Source organism: Chiloscyllium plagiosum, unplaced genomic scaffold (genome assembly GCF_037043375.1).
Source record: "Chiloscyllium plagiosum isolate Xiang-an unplaced genomic scaffold, Cpla_swu_hap1 HiC_scaffold_21, whole genome shotgun sequence".
Classification (NCBI taxonomy): domain Eukaryota; kingdom Metazoa; phylum Chordata; class Chondrichthyes; order Orectolobiformes; family Hemiscylliidae; genus Chiloscyllium; species Chiloscyllium plagiosum.
This window is the reverse complement of record NW_028270159.1, coordinates 21,759,469-21,778,769: the sequence shown is the minus strand read 5'-3', so window position 1 is coordinate 21,778,769 and position 19,301 is coordinate 21,759,469. Positions and strand designations below refer to the sequence as shown.

The window sequence follows — 19,301 nt, the reverse complement described above, 5'->3', positions numbered from 1 at the left end:
TTTCCATTTGTACAGTTTTGTCACTTCCTTTTCTGTTCAGATAGTTTCCGAGGCATTGAGCACACCTCAGCTTGATTTCCCAATCTGTACAATGGAGGATGGCTTGTTGTATTGATTTAGTTGATTTTTGGGCAGCATTTGTCTTTGACTCTCTCTTCAAAACCACTCCGACGTATCATATGCACCAATAACGAAGATTCTGTACCTGGTGCATTTGTTCATAAGATGGAGGTGTACTTGGCAACTTTTCATTGTACTCGTGAGCGCAGGTGACAATAAACCGAATTCAATTCAATTCGCTTTGATACACTGATGCCTTAGCGTCTCAGAATGGAGAGAAGACTATCATGGTCTTAATGTAAATGAGATTGAACCCAAAATCCAATCTGCCTATCTCTAAAAGGATTGATTTGGCAAGAGGATTACTTTGTGTTGTCCTCAGGTGGTTTTCAAGGAGACTGGATCACAAATCTTCACAATCACTGCCAAATTTGTGCCTTTCTTTAAAGTTTCTTTTATGATGTTTACGCAGTTGAAAATATCAGTGAAAAAAATAATGCTCTTGTTGCCTCACTGACTTCAATTGTATGACAACATTTAGGTTCCAGAACGTTGGAATTTCCTCCACACACCACTTCCTCACACACCCCAAAAAAACTTCCGAGTTAATGAGGGGAAATACTGCACTATTTCAAAATTACATTTTCTTTGCAACAATTATCTGATTTTTGCAACAGATGGTTTCATAGGAATGCCTTGTTAATATTCATGTAGCATACCTACATGAATATGGGTGGCACGGTGGCACAGTGGTTAGCACTGCTGCCTCACAGCACCAGAGACCCGGGTTCAATTCCCGCCTCAGGCGACTCTCTGTGTGGAGTTTGCACATTCTCCCCGTGTCTGCCTGGCTTTCCTCCGCGTGCTCCGGTTTCCTCCCACAGTCACAAAGATGTGCAAGTTAGGTGAATTGGCTGTGCTAAATTGCCCGTAGTGTTAGGTGAAGGGGTAAATGTAGGGGAATGGGTCTGGGTGGGTTACGCTTCGGCGGGTCGGTGTGGACTTGTTGGGCCGAAGGGCCTGTTTCCACACTGTAAGTAATCTAAAAAAAAATGTACGAATTCCAATATTGTGTGCACATTTTTCACACGAGAGGGCTAAATTTTCAGGGCACAACTATATTTCTGATATTTGCATTTTGTAACTAAAACATTTCCAGTGCAGGTTTGGATGAGTTAAAATTGCACTCTATTTCAATCTCACTAATGAATCTTTCTCACTGACTGCAGTTTTATACCTGAAACTCATTTCAATTGTATTCTTCCATCATTATCCCCGGTCCATCTTCTCCATTTCATATGTTTGTTCTCATTTCCATCCATCCTCCCTCCAATCCACCTTCAATGGCCCACCCTCCGTTGTCTCGGACATACAGTCTGGAATTACCTTGCTAAATCCCTCCAACTTATTCTGTGACCTCTGTGCCAACCAATAAAACTGACCAGTTGGACCATACTTTTGGTCATTACTCAAACGCTTCCAAAGCTGTGTTCTGTCAGTTCTCTCCTTTCTAAAGCACCCTGGGACGTTTTCTGAGTTACTGATACTGGATAAACGCAAACTGTTTTTGTTGCACTGCAGCATTTAAATCTGCATTGGGGTTTGGTATTACCTTTCACTTCAACAGTGTGCTTCTAGAATGGGAAGAGCAAACTCTTTATTATGTGTGACTAGCTCCTTAAATATCTCCCTGTGATAGTTTGGAGCTGTTCTTTCTAATACTTTTTGTAAAAGTTAATGTCTAATGATATCTAGCAATTCTGGGAAGTTCCCTTGCAACATATTTTGTGGATCATTGCAGCACTGCGGTATTTGTGAGCAATTCTAATGTCAAGGGAAATGTAATTAGTGGACAATAAACTGTTTCTTTCCACTTAGAGAGTGCATTATGTCAATTGGTGGCATTGAGGGCTTCTTGGAAAGGACTTAGTACCTGGCAAAATATTACCCATCTTAAATTCAATCATCTTATGGTTTGTTGCATGTGGACTTTGGAAGTAAATCTTGCAAATTCTTGGCTGGTTTTCAGCTCTGCTTTAATTTATTGTCTTGCCTTCTTGTTTGTTATTGAATCTCTTCTGGATAAAGAAAATAATTGGCGTCTTACAAGGTGGAAAATGGAAAGTAGCATTCCAGCACAAATAGGCCTAAGCCACAATTAATATTTTGGACACGGTCAGAATTTTGCTTGAGAACAGTTTGTGCTGTGCTCTAATCTATCCACAATCAGGCAAAATAGGCGCATGTACAGAATTCTGATACTATAATATTCTCTCCCATCTTGTCCCGAAGTATTAGCCCACGACTGTCTAGCATGGTCTGATCTAGCCTCTTGAATATCACATTTTTAATCATTGCACTGTTGGTGGCCATATCTTCAGCTACCTGAGCCCCAAGCTTCCTAAATCCTGCCACCTTTCAACATCTCTTCCTAAAAGTTTTTTTTTGGCATTGCCTTATGTGACTCCATGTCAAAATATATTTTCTAACATTCTTGTAAACGGCATTGGAATGTCACATTCAAGGTACTGTATAGATGCAAATGGCATTTGTTGAAAGCTGCAATATATTTTGTATACGCGGCCTTCTGTGTAATTTGTACTGAAGTATTACCAGTCTGAATCCCCCAGGATAGATTGGCTGAGAGCCATTAACACTTTGCAACTTATTTGTTGGGTATCTTTTATTTCTGTCATCACTTGCTTTGTCTCCCTGTTTGTAACTCTCTGGAATCAATTGTAGCCATGTAGCTGCAGTCAGCGAGGCTGGGGGGGAGGGGGCAGTCGGGGAATGGAAGAGCCAAGTACATAGCATTCACGTCTAGTCTGTGGAAATCTCCATCACTTCATCGTGGCTTTGTGTCATTCGATGAACAATACTTCCGAAGAAACCTTTATTGTAAGAGGTGAGCCAACTGTGTCAGATGACTTTGCTCTCTCGAGTTGGCATGCCCCAGCATAATGTCTCAGTCCAACTGAGAAACGAAACTTGCACCTAATAGTGGCCAAGTCTTAAAATGGCATTGCTCCTGTGTGCCTCTGAACGGAAGGCCACCTGTAGTTTGTACAGGGCGAGTGTTCTGCTGCCTGTGCTACTTAGACACCAGCTGCAAGTTAAATCTGTTTTATTTTTAGGTAACCGGGAATGGTTGGGTGTGGCTCTCTTTATATTTACAGCACACTTTTAGAAGCATGTGTTTGTTACAAACAACAGTCAGAACAGCAAGCTCCTCCTCAACCACTGCTGCACAATGGTGCTTCCAATGGCATCTGGGTATCTGTCCACGTGTGTAGTATGCACTGTACTTCAGGCGCTTGTATAGACATGTGCCAGTAACAGTTGTGACTTGCTGCAATCTCGATGGGGAAATACCTGAATTGGCTCGAGTTAAGTCCAATAATCCATTGAATGGGTTTTTTTTCCTGAAAAAGGAAATGGGATCAACAAAACAGAATGTGGAGTATTTGGGAAGATTCTAATGAAAGCAAGAGAAATGTTGAAATCTGTTAGTGATGCACTGTATGGTCTGTTGAGATGAAGATCTGAATGATTGTAATTCAGAATTTTGTAAAATGTTGTAACTAGTTAGGACTTAGTGGACATGATAGAACTGTGCTGTGGGCAAAGAATGATGAGGTGGAATTGAAAATTTCAGTCTTTCTAAGAAACTGATTCACAGGCTACAAGGAGTTTAAGCAGGTCTGTCGGGGAGGATAATTTTAAAGCTTCTGCATCAATTAAAGAAGATAACCTGATATCACTGGGCCAATAGTTTTGAGCAGATGGCCACAGTTATTTGATACAATATCTCGTTGCCAACTTTCCAAGTAAGCACCTCGATGTGGCCTGGGTGTCTTTTCATAGATCCCCTACAGTGTGGAAACAGGCCCTCCGGCCCAACAAGTCCACACCAACCCTCCGAAGAGTAAACCCACTCAGACTCATTCCCCTCCCCTATTATCCCATGTTTACCCCTGACTAATGCACCTAACCTACACATCTCTGAACACTATAGGAAATTTAACATGGCTAATTTGCCTAACCTGCACATCTTTGGATTGTGGGAGGAAACCAGAGCACCGGGAGGAAACCCACGCAAATACGGGGAGAATAGGCAAACTCTACACAGACGGTCACGCGAGGCTGGAATCGAACCCAGGCTGTGAGGCAGCAGTGCTAACCACAGAGCCATCATGCTACACCATGGCTTGTGGTGAGAAAAGTGCTCTCACCACTAGGTTTTCCACTGCAGAGTTGTTCTTGGCCAAATGTTGCAGATTGGCATATTCTAAAGTCTGGAGGGTGACATGCTGAGGGATTTGCTGAAACCTGAGGAAAGGTTGCTGCCTAAGACCTTACCAGAGATCGATCTGGTAACTTAGAGCCTTGTAGGCTGTACACTGGTCACTGAACATACACAGTAAATGCCACAAACTTTGCTTCTGGATTGAGGCACCCAATGAGAAAAAAATTTTATTGCATTTTCCTTAACGTACAATTTGAAACCTTTTGGATGATACTTTTAGATATCTTGCGAATAAAGTAAATATTCACAAAAAAAATAAGTTTACTGGTTGAATTCAATTATTGGCTGGATTGGTTGGTAGTGACAAGTCTATATTTTTTAATATAGAGAGTCACGTCAGTCTTCAAACAATCTATTTAGTAGCACTATGTGCTCTAACAGTTAGAACTGCAATAAACCAGGATGATCTAAATCACTATCACTCTATTGACTGCACCACTCTCAATGAGAGTTTGAATGCAAAGGTTTCTGGAAGATAAAAAAAATTGCTTGCTTCCCATAACCAAGCAAAAGAAAATTAAGATCCTAGGCACTATATAATCCACTCCAACCGATGTGTCTGGAAGAGTTTTTAAAACTTTCTGACCACTTTTTTGTGTGTGTATGTGAAATTTGCACAGCAGTTGCATTTGGATATGGCTTATGTAGGTACACAGTACTGGTAACCTGATCTGTCTTGAATTGCTCAAACGTTTCACATGTCTGTGATTTAAAAAAAAAAGCTTGAGGATTATTTTCTCTCTCTCTCATGTCAGATTTTGAACAAAGATCTGGCAGGACCCAGCCCCCCACAGGCCTCCCCACTGTTCCTGTGGTGGGGGTGAGGGTGGAGTGGAGGGGGCATGGGTTACCTGGCTCGGAGATAACTACTGTGTGCCCAGTTTTGTTATTCCTTCAGTTCAGCGGCAGCATTCGATCGAGCCTGCCAAGATTGTTCTCCGTGTCAGCCCACATGTGGAAACTGTGTCTCATGTGGTGAACCCACTGGCTTAACTCCTAATGTACAAAAAAGAAAATATGGGAAGAAAATTCAAATGTCACTGTGTGTCTGTCTCTGTCTCTCTTGTTTTTGTCCCATGCTATCTTGTCAGTTGTCATTCGTTGCCCCTTCCCCCCCCCCCACCCCCTCCCCCCCCCCCCCCCAACCCCCCATCATCCTCTCCTCCTCTAACCCCTGTCGTTTCCTGTACTCACACTGTGACCCGAGAGAAAGAAACATTTGTTTCATTCACTGCCTCCACACGGAGGTTTTGTCAGGCAAGGCTGCCAAGCGAAGAGACTGCATCTTCAGAGTGATCAGCACTGGGCATTCTTGGCATTTTTGGGCACCTCATTAAAGTCTGCTGTCACAGGCAAGCTGCTGATCAGTACGACAAGTACCTTTTTAGAAAGAAAAATCCTTTGTGTCCTTAACGTTATTTTCCTTTTTGAGACTGTGTGCTACAAAGCAGTTTTCAACCCAGTTATAAAATATATTGAAACAAATAAATACCTGACTTGGTTTTTGGTCGATTGATGCGTATTTTGTTCTTTGCTGTTCTGAATTGAATACTTCAGTGATTACATTTCTAAAAACGTTCAGCAATATTAAGCTGACTCTGTAACACTTGAAGCTCAGGTAATTTTTTTTGTGGTAGTTGAATATGTGTAAAGTGATGCTCTTCGTAGAAGTTTTATACTGCTGTCTGTTACCCTGAAGTGCAAGTTAAAATAGCCTTTGTGAAATTAACCCATTCTTGTCCTTTTCAGGCTGATCCTTGCGTTTTTTCATATCTGCATTGGTAGTGCAATTGAGTGCTTTAAAAAGAAAGTGTGAAATACTGGTTAAAGTAACTTTTCCAGTCAGCTGTAAGAAATCCTAAATCAGTAAGAGCACAAAGAGAAGGTGCCAATTTTGTTGGCCAATAAATTAGGCAGAAAGCTTGTGACAGAATTGAGAATGTGAGCCAGTCTCCTCAGAATCAAGCTCTGGACTGTGCTCCCTAAGTTACACAGTGAATTTCTAATCATCATCCTTCATTTGAGAAAAAATGTTGAAGGCAGTCACTTGATTTTTCTGATTTTTGTTTTAAGCTGACTGCCTCGCTGGTCTTTAAAAAGAAAATCTCGATTTTAGTATTATTTTAAATGCAGCTCAATGTTTGGTTTGTCATAGTCATTATCGTCCTTTCTGAACATAAAAAAATAACTGCCCTGAGTTGCTTTCTGTTTTGTATTTGACATTTAGAACTCATTATGTAAGTCTAAGGAGAAACTGAAAGAAACGTTCTTACCAGATTGCTGTAGCCAGTACTGTCGTCCTTACTCTCAACTTTCTTGTCTCTGCTCTTTAACTGCACAAAATGCCTGTGTGAAGTGTAGCATCTCACCAGAGTGATTGTTATCAGAAACTCCAATCTCTCCTCTGTGTAAATCACTGTAGCTCTCTTGTCAGAGACTTTCAAGTGCTTGATGCCCAGGTATCAGTTCCAAGTAGTAAATGCCAAAAAGACAGTTTTTTTTTCTTTTAAGAAAATATTTTATTCCGAACTCTCCTATTGGCATTTAGCAGGTCCTTTGTGTTAACAGCGCCATAGGTCGTCACTATTTACTGCAAAAAAAAAGTTGTAAAACTGAGTAAGGAGAATTCTTGCAGTCTATTAAGGCAGTGAGTTAGCACACTGTCTGTCTGACTTGTGCCTTGCAGTTACACCAGACTATGTGCAACATCAGCATGGCATTGTTATGAAGCACGCTCAAATCCAGTATGTCATCTTCTTAGTTCTGAGCACATAACTGGGGAAGGACAAACTGACTGGATCCTCTTTTTTTTGTGTGTGATGTATTTACATTTCTGAAGAGTAGAATTGCTGCACGTAGGCAAGTCTTGATTGGATCTCCTTTCCTGCACTCCCTCTGTTTTGCGAGCTGCAGGAGCAGATGTACAATGTGCAGAGCCTTCCTTCTCCACCACAGATAGCAGGGGGCGGGCTCCAGCCGAAGCTTCAGTGCAATGATGTCACGGCAGTCAGCTCTAATTAAAAGGATGTGGACTGCCCCCTGAGCTTTTGGCAGCCTCTGAGATGGAAAACCCTGCCTTCTGACAGCACCGCAGAAGTATGCAACCTACATGCAATGAAGATGTCAACAGTTTTTAAATTAGATGTTTCAGTAGAGGGCAGAAGACATCTTCCACATTTCATGATACCTTTATTTTACATCTGCCTTGTAAGTCATAGGAGGGTACCAGTTTACACAAACGATTGTAGTTTCACAAGCAAAGTGCAGAAACTAACCAAAGGCAGCAGCACGTAATCTCAGGTGTGGTGGAGAGAAACTTTAGTAGTTGTGCAGGATTTATGAAGAGACAGTAAACAGTGTCTGGTATTGTTTAAACTGTTTCACACAATAATGTGCATTGTCACTACTAACACTTAAGATGTACTCTGTTTATATTTGTAATTGAAATTTCCTCTCTCTGCATTGTTGTAAGATGTGTTTTTTTTAAAAAAAAAGTGCTGGAGAGAATTTGTAGCTTCTCGTATTGGCAGTGGTAAAAAGAAATTTGACAAAGCATTTGATATTCTCGTGGGTTGGTGGCAAATTGAATCTGATCGCTATGGTTACGATATGTTTGAAGGGGCATTGTGTTAAGCCAAGACCCCAGGCAAAGCTCCTCAATTTCTCACGGTGCCAGACGGGATGCTGCAAATTATCTGGAGTTCTCAGGTGAAGAGCAGTCGCCAAACTCCCCTCCTTTGTTCACTCACCCCTTTTGATGGTCCCAAGATTCACTTTAAAGCAGTTCCCTTCTCTTTGTCCCAGTTCCAAAAGTGAGCTTGTTTTGAAAGGAGTCAATTTAACCAGGCTTTCTTGAGTTGTTAAAGAGTAAGTTTATCGTTTGCCACGTGCAAGAATAAGTACAAACACGACACAAGCAAACAAATTAGAGATGTGACCAAAATGCTAAGAGTTTAATAAAGAAGATACCCAGATCAGTCTCTGAATTGGTCGCAAAATGGGGCTAGCTGAACATTGTGACCCGTCCTGGAGAGAGTACTGATGGCCTTAACAGGTGCTGGTTGAAAGTCTATTTCAAGATTCTTAGTTCTAGGAGTTTTGAGGAAGGGTCACCTGACTTTGATTTCTCTCCATAGATGCTGCCAGGCCTGCTGAGCTTTTCCAGCAATTTCTGTTTTTGGTTCTTAGTTTTTACAGATTAGTAGCGTTTCTGTTGTTCTTTTTTCACCACGATTGAATTCCAGTTCCGGTGGGAGACAGTCCTTTTGTTATCCTGTTCCTTTTTTTTTTGTCTGCCTGAGTAGCCAGCTGACTTCTAGCAGGTGGAGTAAGAGAATACCTTTACGCGCAATACAGTGAATAAGCAGTTTTCCCCACTCTCCTTGTACAACTACCATGGCATGTATAAACTCATTATAGTTACAAGAGATCACTGTCCAGTTTCTTTTCACTTTCCCCTTCCTCCTTTGAAGGGATGTTGTTGGAAATTCCCTTTGCTTATTTAAGTCTGACATTTGCCTGCTCTCTTCCCGCTCACACTCTTTCTTGCTCTTGCTCGCACTTTCTCGTGCTTTCTCACTCACGTGCTGTCCCTCGCAATTGCTCATTCACTTGTTCTCCCTCGCACAGTCTTGCCCCTTCTCGCCCTCTCCCTTGTGGCATTTAATTGACGTTTGTAGGCATTTTTCATTGTATCAGACCACTTTTGAAAAACAGACTTCAGAATTACAAATTTAAAAATGCCCACAGTATGTTGGGGCCCAGACCGGTGGGTTGTGACCGTTGCCAAATATGTTTCTGAACAGGAGTCGACCCTTGAGCCTCTTGTACCACTGAATAGATCGTGACTGACCTGTACCCCTCAGGTTCATTAACCCAACCATCTTGAAACGTCCTAACCTAATTGAAATCTCAGGCCATTGCTTATTGAAGTCACTGACCTGAATTTTGTTGATTGGCAGGGAAATGCCTGGGACTACTATGTGTGGGCAGCTGTTGGGCCCTCCCAGGTGCCACTGAGGAGGGCAAACTGCATCCTGGAGGACGGCTGGCCTGATCTGGAGGCCATTAGCTTAGTAAGCTCCAGGATGGCAGTGGGCCTGCAGCCTACAGAAGGTTGGCAAAATGTTTCTTAACGTAACTCTGGGGCTGAGTACTGAAGGAAAAGCCCCTGTGGGAAATCACTGGAGCTGTAGGTGCTGTCCTTCTTGTCTAGGGCACCCTTTGTGTGATGATTGGAATAAAGATGGCCACGTGGGTCGCGTTGACTGAGATCCCTGACTGGGGCTATTAACCTGGGCCAATCGGGAAGCCCTGGCTGACAGATTTAAACCAGATTCTCCTCACTCCTGGCTTGGAGCTAACTGGTCAGTGTCCGTGTACTGTGCACGTGTAAATAAAGGGTGACTTGGTGATGGCATACTGGCGTCTGTGCAGTTATTTCACTCTTAAAAAGGACAAGTCCCTGCTCCAGCCTCCCTTACTGCCTATAACATCCAGCCCGCTGTGTTTGGCTTGTCTATTTAACTACGCAAAATTATCGGTACAAAGAAGTTTGGAATCTAATCAACAAAATGGCAGTGCAGACTTAGTCCTTATCGACATTATTCTTGAGCAGGCGGCAGCATTTGGTAGTAAAAATGAAATTTCCTCTTCCCCTGTTTGCCATCACAAAGATCTTTGAGAATAAACCTGTGCACAATGCCATACGATGTGGAACTTTCCATCTATCAAATGTATGCATCAAGCACATAGTTAGCCATTAGCTCAGTGCCAAACAAGTCTGAATCATATTTCAAATGTTAAAGGGATTATTTTTTGGCAATTTCCGTGGATACAATGCAAACAGAAACAAAATATATTTGTTTACTGTAGCAAATAAGCTATGGTCTTAAGATGTTATTGAGCAATGCCTTTGTGCACACTTGGCATTTAGACACCAAGAACTAAACGCTGGTCCACAACAAATTAACTGCAATTTGAAATCTCAATGTAAATTGGCCAATATACCAGATTTTCCACTTGATCAAAATCCTGCAGGACAATAATATGGAATATGATTCATGTCTCCCAATGTCAAGTGGACTGACCCCAGTTTGAACTTTGAGTGTCAGAAATACCTCATTTATTCTATGCTCATTCATTTGGAGGAGGAAGTGTTGAGTAGGAACTAGCATTGCTTTCAATGTTCACCGCAAGTTAAAGGAGGTGATGGCATAGTGGTAATGTCACTGAGGAGAAAGTGAGGTCTGCAGATGCTGGAGATCAGAGCTGGAAATGTGTTGCTGGAAAAGCGCAGCAGGTCAGGCAGCATCCAGGGAACAGGAGAATCGACGTTTCGGGCATAAGCCCTCTGGTAATGTCACTGGCCTAGTAATCCAGAACCCCGAGCCAATGTTCTGCCGCCATGGGTTTAATTCCCACCATGTCAAATGGTGAAATTTTAAATTCAATCAAGGAAAATCTGGAGAAAAATTGATCTAATAATGACTTGTAACCATTGTCATAAACTGAAAAATGTGTTGCTGGAAAAGCGCAGCAGGTCAGGTAGCATCCAAGGAGCAGGAGAATCGACATTTCGGGCATAAGCCCTTCATCAGGAAAAAGGGCTTATGCCCGAAACGTCGATTCTCCTGCTCCTTGGATGCTGCCTGACTTGCTGCGCTTTTCTAGCAACACATTTTTCAGCTCTGATCTCCAGCATCTGCAGTCCTCACTTTCTCCATCATTGTCATAAAACCCATTTGGTTCATTTGGAGGAGAAAATCTGTCACCTTTTACCTGGGTTGGTCTAGCTGGGACAAGTTTAATGTGGCTAAATCTCACTCTGGGCAATTGGAGATGGGTAACCACCAAAAAACAAATACTGGCAATGTCTACCATCTGATGAATGAACCAAAGACAGTTGCCAAAATGGATTGACCACAAAACTCAAGACACAATGTTTGACAGGTGTGCAGAAGGCCATCAGGTTCCATGAAGCATTGCAGCACCTTGTAGAAATCCTGGGCTAAGGGAAGGCAGGAACATGGCTAAATGTTAACCATTCCAAGATCAGTTTCTATGCAGAATACCAGGGTGAAGATTTCCTGGCTTTGAATGTTGTTAGGGATTGAAGATGTATGGGGCCTCAACTTAATGGAAGCGTGCCCAGAGTGTGTTTTATCTGCCAGATGTGGACAACTGAAATCACTTGGCACCATGCCACTTGCAGTTTTTTAAAGAGACAGCTACTTTTCTTGAAGAATCAATGCTGGAAAAACGATGTAAAATAGAACAGTTTCCCATTCCCCAATTCCTTAGCTACAGTTGAAACTGCCTCCATAAAGTTCAGGTTTGGAAAAATCATGCCTGGTGTCATTTTGTTTTGTAGCGTAGGTTATGTGTATGAAATAAACACCCAACAAATTTGATAAATTGCATTATTTCTTCCCCCTCTGTCAATGTTTCACTCCTGTGCTGAAAGCTAGAATTCCTGCTGGAAATTTGCTGGTAACTGGCTGGGAAGCTAGCCAATAACTCTACCTTTTGTGAGTGGGCATCACAGCCAACACTATCAGTGGAGACCCTTTCAACATCAGGCGTCCAATTGTTAGCATCACCTTTCTCACTAGAGCCATTGATGCCAATGGAGATTAGGATTTGAGCGAGGGATCTGCTGGACAGTGGCACTGTGTACATTTACCTACTAACCTCTGAGGGGATTCCATGGGCTTTTTACTTAATGAAAAACATCAAAGTAACACCCTGACTTGGATGTTGGAATATCTAGAAAGATTTCAAAATGTTCCAAAGCTACCAAACCCTGATATTTGACAGTGAATGTGATCCAAATGATTGCAGCAGAATACTGACAAGCTAACAGAATGGGCAGGCAAAAAAGCATGGAATAATATAGAAATGGGAGGTTTTCATAGAAGGGAAAGTTAATATATACTTAATGAATAGGGAGTAGTAGCTACTTAATTAATCACTATTAATGTGCTGTGACCATTCTATTAATTGCAGTTATAAAGAGTGTGCAATGGGCAGAGAGACCTGGGTTTCATGTACACAGGCCTTCAGAAGGTGGTCGGTAATGATGAGGGATTAGTTAAGCAGATGAATTCTTAGGCTTCATAAGTGCTGACCTTATGGACCAAAGCAGGGAAGTTATGATGAACCTTTTTAGAAAGCTCTCGTTAGGCCACAACTAGAAAATAGCATCCAGTTCAAATGGCTGAGATGTGCCTGGGGTGCAGAGGAGGTTCACAAGGTTGATTCAGGTGTTGAGAGGGTTGGCCTATGAGGAGAGATTGAGGAGACTGGGACTATGTTCACTGGAATTTAGAAGAATGGGGGTGGATCTTATAGAAACACATAAAATTATGAAAGGAATAGATAAGATACAAGCAAGTAAGTTGTTTCCACTTACGGGTGAAACTACAACCAGGGGGCATAGCCTCAAAATAAGGGGGAGCAGATTTCGGACTGAGCTGAGGAAGAACTTCTTCACCCAAAGGGTTGTGAATCTGTGGAATTCCCTGCCCAGTGAAGTAGTTGAGGCTACCTCATTGAATGTCTTTAAGGCACAGGGATTAAGGGTTATGGTGAGTGGATGGATAAGTGGAGCTGAGTCCATGAAAAGATCAGCCATGATCTTATTAAATGGTGGAGCAGGCTCAAGGGGTCAGATGGCCTACTCCTGTTCCTATTTATGATGTTCTTATGACTGCAATTAAAGAAGAAAATGCGAGTGCAGACATGATCTACCAGAATAGTTCTCGATGTTGGGTTAGGCTGGAAATGCTGAGTTTGGAAGGGAGATTTCAGAGAGGTCTACAAAGTTATTACTGGCTTTAATAAAATAAACAGAAAAAAATGTTTGCTATGAGCTGACGGCTCAAGGACTATGGGGACATCAATTTAAAATGTTGGCAAGAAATGCAGAGAGGATCTGACAACCAACCTTTACACGTGTCGTAATGGGGACTGTGGTCTACAGGGTGTTGGAAATGGTGAATAATTTCAAAAGGAAATTGGACAGGCACCAAGGGAAATAACTTCACAGGACTACAGTGATAGGGAGAGGAATGTGACTGATTGGATTGCTGTATGTAGACCGACCATGGAGTGAATGGTTTCATTCAGTGCTGCAATGACTTTGTCTTTAAACCACTACTGACCTCTCCAAAGACTAGCCTTTGTGCTGATGAGATACACTCATGAGATAAGGCTTTGTAACAGTCACCAAGTGCATTTTCAAATGACTTGATCCCACAGTCAAAACATTTAAATACCAGCACCTACTGTGATGCTTTCACTTTTTCCTTCCTTAAGTACTAGGAAACTGCCGCAACTTATCTCCAAATGAAAATCTGCCAGAAATTCTCCTCCAAAATCGCTACCAGTTTGTTTTTATGTTTTAGAGGGAAAAAAAATTCCTGTGAAGCTTTTATGGAGCACTCTTTCAAGAGTTGGCTGAGAAAGCAGTCACCTCTGCACGCAATCCCTGAGTGAGTCTCTAATGTCAGTTGCGTTTTCTTGAATACAATCCAAGCGAAGACAGTGAAGGGGAACGGGATGAGAGAGTGTGTGTGTGTGTGTCTGTGCGTAATAATAACGAAAGGAAAGAGACTTCTGTAAATTAAGTGAGAGTGGCTTTAGAAAATGTATTATATTTTGAGTCAGATTTTCAGTTTTTCAATGTCTTTATCCATTTAAAGAAGAGGTCTAGCCCTACATTGCTTGAAACATGAACTGCATTGAATATGAACAAGACAGGGTAAAATATGTAGGACAACTTCCATTACAGTGTTCATTTTGGTGTAATCGATGCTTTAGTGTTAGTGTCACTACACAGTCTCTATACTTAGAATAATATTAACAAATAGATCATTCCTGTGGTCACATTCTCTCTACCTCATGCATTTGCATTACTGGAAATTGTTGCAGCTTTAATATTACTCATTGTCAATGGTTTCTAAGCGTCAAATTTAACCAGAAGTTGGCAACGTTGTCAATTTCAGTGAGTTACATGAAGCATTTCTCTTGTTGGGCCCAATTAGATTAGATTAGATTAGATTACAGTGTGGAAACAGGCCCTTCGGCCCAACAAGTCCACACCGACCCGCCGAAGCGAAACCCACCCATACCCCTACATTTACCCCTTACCTAACACTACGGGCAATTTAGTATGGCCAATTCACCTAACCTGCACATCTTTGGACTGTGGGAGGAAACCAGAGCACCCGGAGGAAACCCACGCAGACACGGGGAGAACGTGCAAACTCCACACAGTCAGTCGCCTGAGGCGGGAATTGAAACCGGGTCTCTGGCGCTGCGAGGCAGCAGTGCTAACCACTGTGCCACCGTGCCGCCCACGAATTGATATTCTCACTCTGCCATTCACCTTTTCATTAGCACCACATCCAGTTTACACTGTCTTCATCAGCAGCGCAAGTACTGAGCGCTGCAGTGATCTCCCAGGATTCTCCGTGCAATTCTTAAAAGCTCAGGGATGCCATGGGGTCAAGGTCTGTCAGTACAGAGCTGCATGTGCGCTTGCTGTGGATTGTCCTGAAAATAGAGTCACGGTGCTGTACAGCATGAAAACGGATCCTTCAGTCCAACTCGTCCATGCCAACCAGATATCCTAAATTAATGTAATCCCGTTTGCCAGTACTTGGCCCACATCCCTCTAAACCCTTCCTATTCATATACCCATGCAGATGCCTTTTAAATGTTGTAATTGTACCAGCCTCCATAACTTCCTCTGGCAGCTCATTCCACATGCACACCACCCTCTGCATGAAAAAGCTGCCACTTCAGTCCCTTTTATATCTTTCCCTTCTCAGCTTAAACCTATGCCCACTAGTTTTGGACTCCCCTACACCGGGGAAGGTTGATGTGAAGATGACCAGGCACGTCGATGGGGTGGTTACTCCAGTCACTGTCACAACCAAAGGCTGACTATTTAATGAAGGCCATTTTCAGTATGGTGTCTTGACCAAGCTCTTGTGAAACAAACCTGGAGTTGTAAGCAAACATGATCGTGAGCTTGAGAAGCGGGTGTCAGAGAGGCAATGCTGTTATTGATCAGATACACATTTGAAGTATTTTGAGCTTTCGCTCGACAGATCACGGGGCATAAGCAGCTACGTCCCTCTAACTTTTCCTGTCTCTGTACAGCACACCGAGATCCGCACGCAGACAGAAATCCAAGTGTCCCACACACCGATTGGATCGTCTAACCAGCATCTACACGGGTTAGAGTGAACATTGATAACCACTGTCCCCTGGAGGCTCCTTCTCCAGGAAATCACGGGCACACTCTTCCTCTTTCCTGGGACTGAAAGGAGACTGAGCGCATATCATCACATCTGCTGCCATTCACTTAACAATCTCCCTCCTCCCTGATATCTCCTGATTGCAATGCCTTAAGATATCTCTCCTCACCCAGCTCAAGACTGCTGGTGCATTTTAAACCCATCCCCCTCCCCAACAAGCCGCCAGGGCAGGTCCCTGGATTGTTAACAGATATTTAAAGCAGGCAGCCAACTGTTTTTATCACCGGCCAAATCAATTGGCCACTTCACCGGGCTCATTGAACGCACCAGAGAGACGAGGAGAATATATTTAGTGCTGAGAGTTACCACATTTGAACTCTGCCACAGAAGGTGATTGAGGCGGGATCTTTGAATACTGTTGAACAGAGACAGTTGGATTCTTGTTGGCCGAGGAAATCAGAAGAAACATGAAGCCATGATGTTATTAAATGGCAGATTCGAGGGGCTGAATGGACTCCTACTGCCCCTATTTTGTATGTTTGTGTGTGTGTATATATATATATATATATATATATATATATATATATAAAATATAAAGGTTTGGGTGAAGATTTGTAGCTCGGGTGCTTGTTGTTGTGGTTCTGTTCGCCGAGCTGGAAATTTTTGTTGCAAACGTTTCGTCCCCTGTCTAGGTGACATCCTCAGTGCTTGGGAGCCTCCTATGAAGCGCTTCTGTGGTGTTTCCTCCGGCATTTATAGTGGCCTGTCCTTGCCACTTCCAGTTGTCAGTTTCAGCTGTCCGCTGTAGTGGCCGGTATATTGGGTCCAGGTCGATGTGTTTGTTGATGGAGTTTGTGGATGAGTGCCATGCTTCTAGGAATTCCCTGGCTGTTCTCTGTTTGGCTTGCCCTATAATGGTAGTGTTGTCCCAGTCGAATTCATGTTGCTTGTCGTCTGCATGTGTGGCTACTAAGGATAGCTGGTCGTGTCGTTTCGTGGCTAGTTGGTGTTCATGGATGCAGATCGTTAGCTGTCTTCCTGTTTGTCCTATGTGGTGTTTTGTGCAGTCCTTGCATGAGATTTTGTACACTACATTGGTTTTGCTCATGCTGGGTATCGGGTCCTTCGTTCTGGTGAGTTGTTGTCTGAGAGTGGCTGTTGGTTTGTGTGCTGTTATGAGTCCTAGTGGTCGCAGTAGTCTGGCTGTCAGTTCTGAAATGCTCCTGATGTATGGTAGTGTGGCTAGTCTTTTGGGTTGCGGCATGTCCTCATTCCGTTATCTTTCTCTTAGACATCTGTTGATGAAATTGCGCGGGTATCCGTTTTTGGCGAATAGCTTGTACAGGTGTTCCTCTTCCTCTTTTTGCAGTTCTGGTGTGCTGCAGTGTGTTGTGGCCCTTTTGAATAATGTCTTGATGCAACTTCGTTTGTGTGTGTTGGGGTGGATGCTTTCATAGTTCAGGACTTGGTCTGTGTGTGTGGCTTTCCTGTATACCTTTGTGGTGAATTCTCCGTTCGGTGTTCTCTGTACCATCACGTCTAGGAATGGGAGTTAGTTATCCTTTTCTTCTTCTCTCGTGAATCGGTTCCTGCATGAATGCCGAAAGAATCGAATCCTTCCACCATGTGTCAGATACAGACCGCCAATCAACAATCCACAAGCCCGAGACACAGCCAGACAGAACGGATTCAGGATGATCCAGGTAATGATTACAGATGCTCACAACAGACTTCACAAATACAGACAAGAAATTGCGCGCCAAAAGTCGTTAATTTCAAAAACCACTAATCAGGAATGGACCCAGACCATAGAACGGGCTGTCACCATAGGACAGAACAGGACCACACACTGCAAAACAAACGGCACTAAAAGAAAAAATGGCCAAACTAACACACAACAAAGAGGACACCACAACACACACCTGGGTTAAAAACCTCTCCCACAGACAGCTCACAGACACGGGAAGAACAATACTGGCCAAGGGACTCAACTACAACCACAGGGACGCCAAGACAGCAGACTTCCTAGCAGCACTAGAATGCACACTCAGGAACAATGGACTGACAGAAGAGACACAACAAACAGTGAGGCAAAGTATCGTACCTCTGATAACAAGGAAAAGACAAACACATAACCTCAACACCAAGGAGAGGGAAGCACTAAAATCACTAAGAAACGATAAGAACATAATCATACTACCATCTTGGATATATTTCTCACTGCCTGTGTCTCCGGCTATCTTGGATATATTTCTCACTGCCTGTGTCTCTGGCCCTCTTGGATATATTTCTCACTGCCTGTGTCTCCGGCCATCTTGGATATATTTCTCACTGCCTGTGTCTCCGGCCATCTTGGATATATTTCTCAATGCCTGTGTCTCTGGCCATCTTGGATATATTTCCCACTGCCTGTGTCTCCGGCCATCTTGGATATATTTCCCACTGCCTGTGTCTCTGGCCCTCTTGGATATATTTCCCACTGCCTGTGTCTCTGGCCCTCTTGGATATATTTCCCACTGCCTGTGTCTCCGGCCCTCTTGGATATATTTCTCACTGCCTGTGTCTCCGGCCATCTTGGATATATTTCTCACTGCCTGTGTCTCCGGCCATCTTGGATATATTTCCCACTGCCTGTGTCTCCGGCCATCTTGGATATATTTCTCACTGCCTGTGTCTCTGGCCATCTTGGATATATTTCTCACTGCCTGTGTCTCCGGCCATCTTGGATATATTTCTCACTGCCTGTGTCTCCGGCCATCTTGGATATATTTCTCACTGCCTGTGTCTCTGGCCCTCTTGGATATATTTCCCACTGCCTGTGTCTCCGGCCATCTTGGATATATTTCTCACTGCCTGTGTCTCTGGCCATCTTGGATATATTTCTCACTGCCTGTGTCTCTGGCCCTCTTGGATATATTTCCCACTGCCTGTGTCTCCGGCTATCTTGGATATATTTCTCACTGCCTTTGTCTCTGGCCATCTTGGATATATTTCTCACTGCCTGTGTCTCCGGCCATCTTGGATATATTTCCCACTGCCTGTGTCTCCGGCCATCTTGGATATATTTCTCACTGCCTGTGTCTCTGGCCATCTTGGATATATTTCCCACTGCCTGTGTCTCCGGCCATCTTGGATATATTTCTCACTGCCTGTGTCAAGGCCATCTTGGAAATATTTCCCACTGCCTGTGTCTCCGGCCATCTTGGATATATTTCTCACTGCCTGTGTCTCCGGCCACCTTGGATATATTTCCACTACCTGCCTTTCTCTCCTCATGTTTTCTGATCTCCTTCTTTTCTCAGTTTTGGCTGAAATGCTGACTGGCCGCATCTCCTGCAGCTTCTAATCGTGTCCTGTCCCTGTCCATGTGATTTCTCTTACCGCAAAATCCCACTTCTCTTTTTACCCCATTGTTAACATAACCCAGTCTCTGATCATTTTTCCTGCTTGTCCTCCCTGCCTCTGTCAGTGAGCAAGATCTTTGGGGCGTTTGTGAATCATGGCTGATATCACACACACATTTTTGGAGTTCTAGAATGATGGAAAACAACAGACACTGAAGCAGAAAATAAGAAAAAAGTAATCAAAGTAATACCTTTTCTAAAATAAAACCAAAAGGGGCAACTTTGAACTAAACAAAGCTAGTAAGGATGAATATGAGGAGAAGT

The 19,301-nt window shown here is 43.1% G+C and overlaps 2 protein-coding genes across 8 annotated transcripts in view; one reads left to right on the top strand and one right to left on the bottom strand.

The window, feature by feature from the left end:
* angptl2b (angiopoietin like 2b) overlaps positions 1 to 7,300 on the bottom strand; it is a 48,110-nt gene extending 40,810 nt beyond the window's left edge. Inside the window, exon 1 of one of the 2 annotated variants that reach the window (XM_043720245.2) lies at positions 6,640 to 7,300. The gene's annotated coding sequence lies outside the window, so the exon portion shown is untranslated. The remainder of the gene's footprint in view (positions 1 to 6,639) is intronic. The other variant, XM_043720244.2, reaches the window with a different exon arrangement.
* The window catches only part of ralgps1 (Ral GEF with PH domain and SH3 binding motif 1), a 762,687-nt gene that overhangs the window by 337,578 nt on the left and 405,808 nt on the right, over positions 1 to 19,301 (top strand). The gene's annotated exons all lie outside the window — the stretch shown is intronic.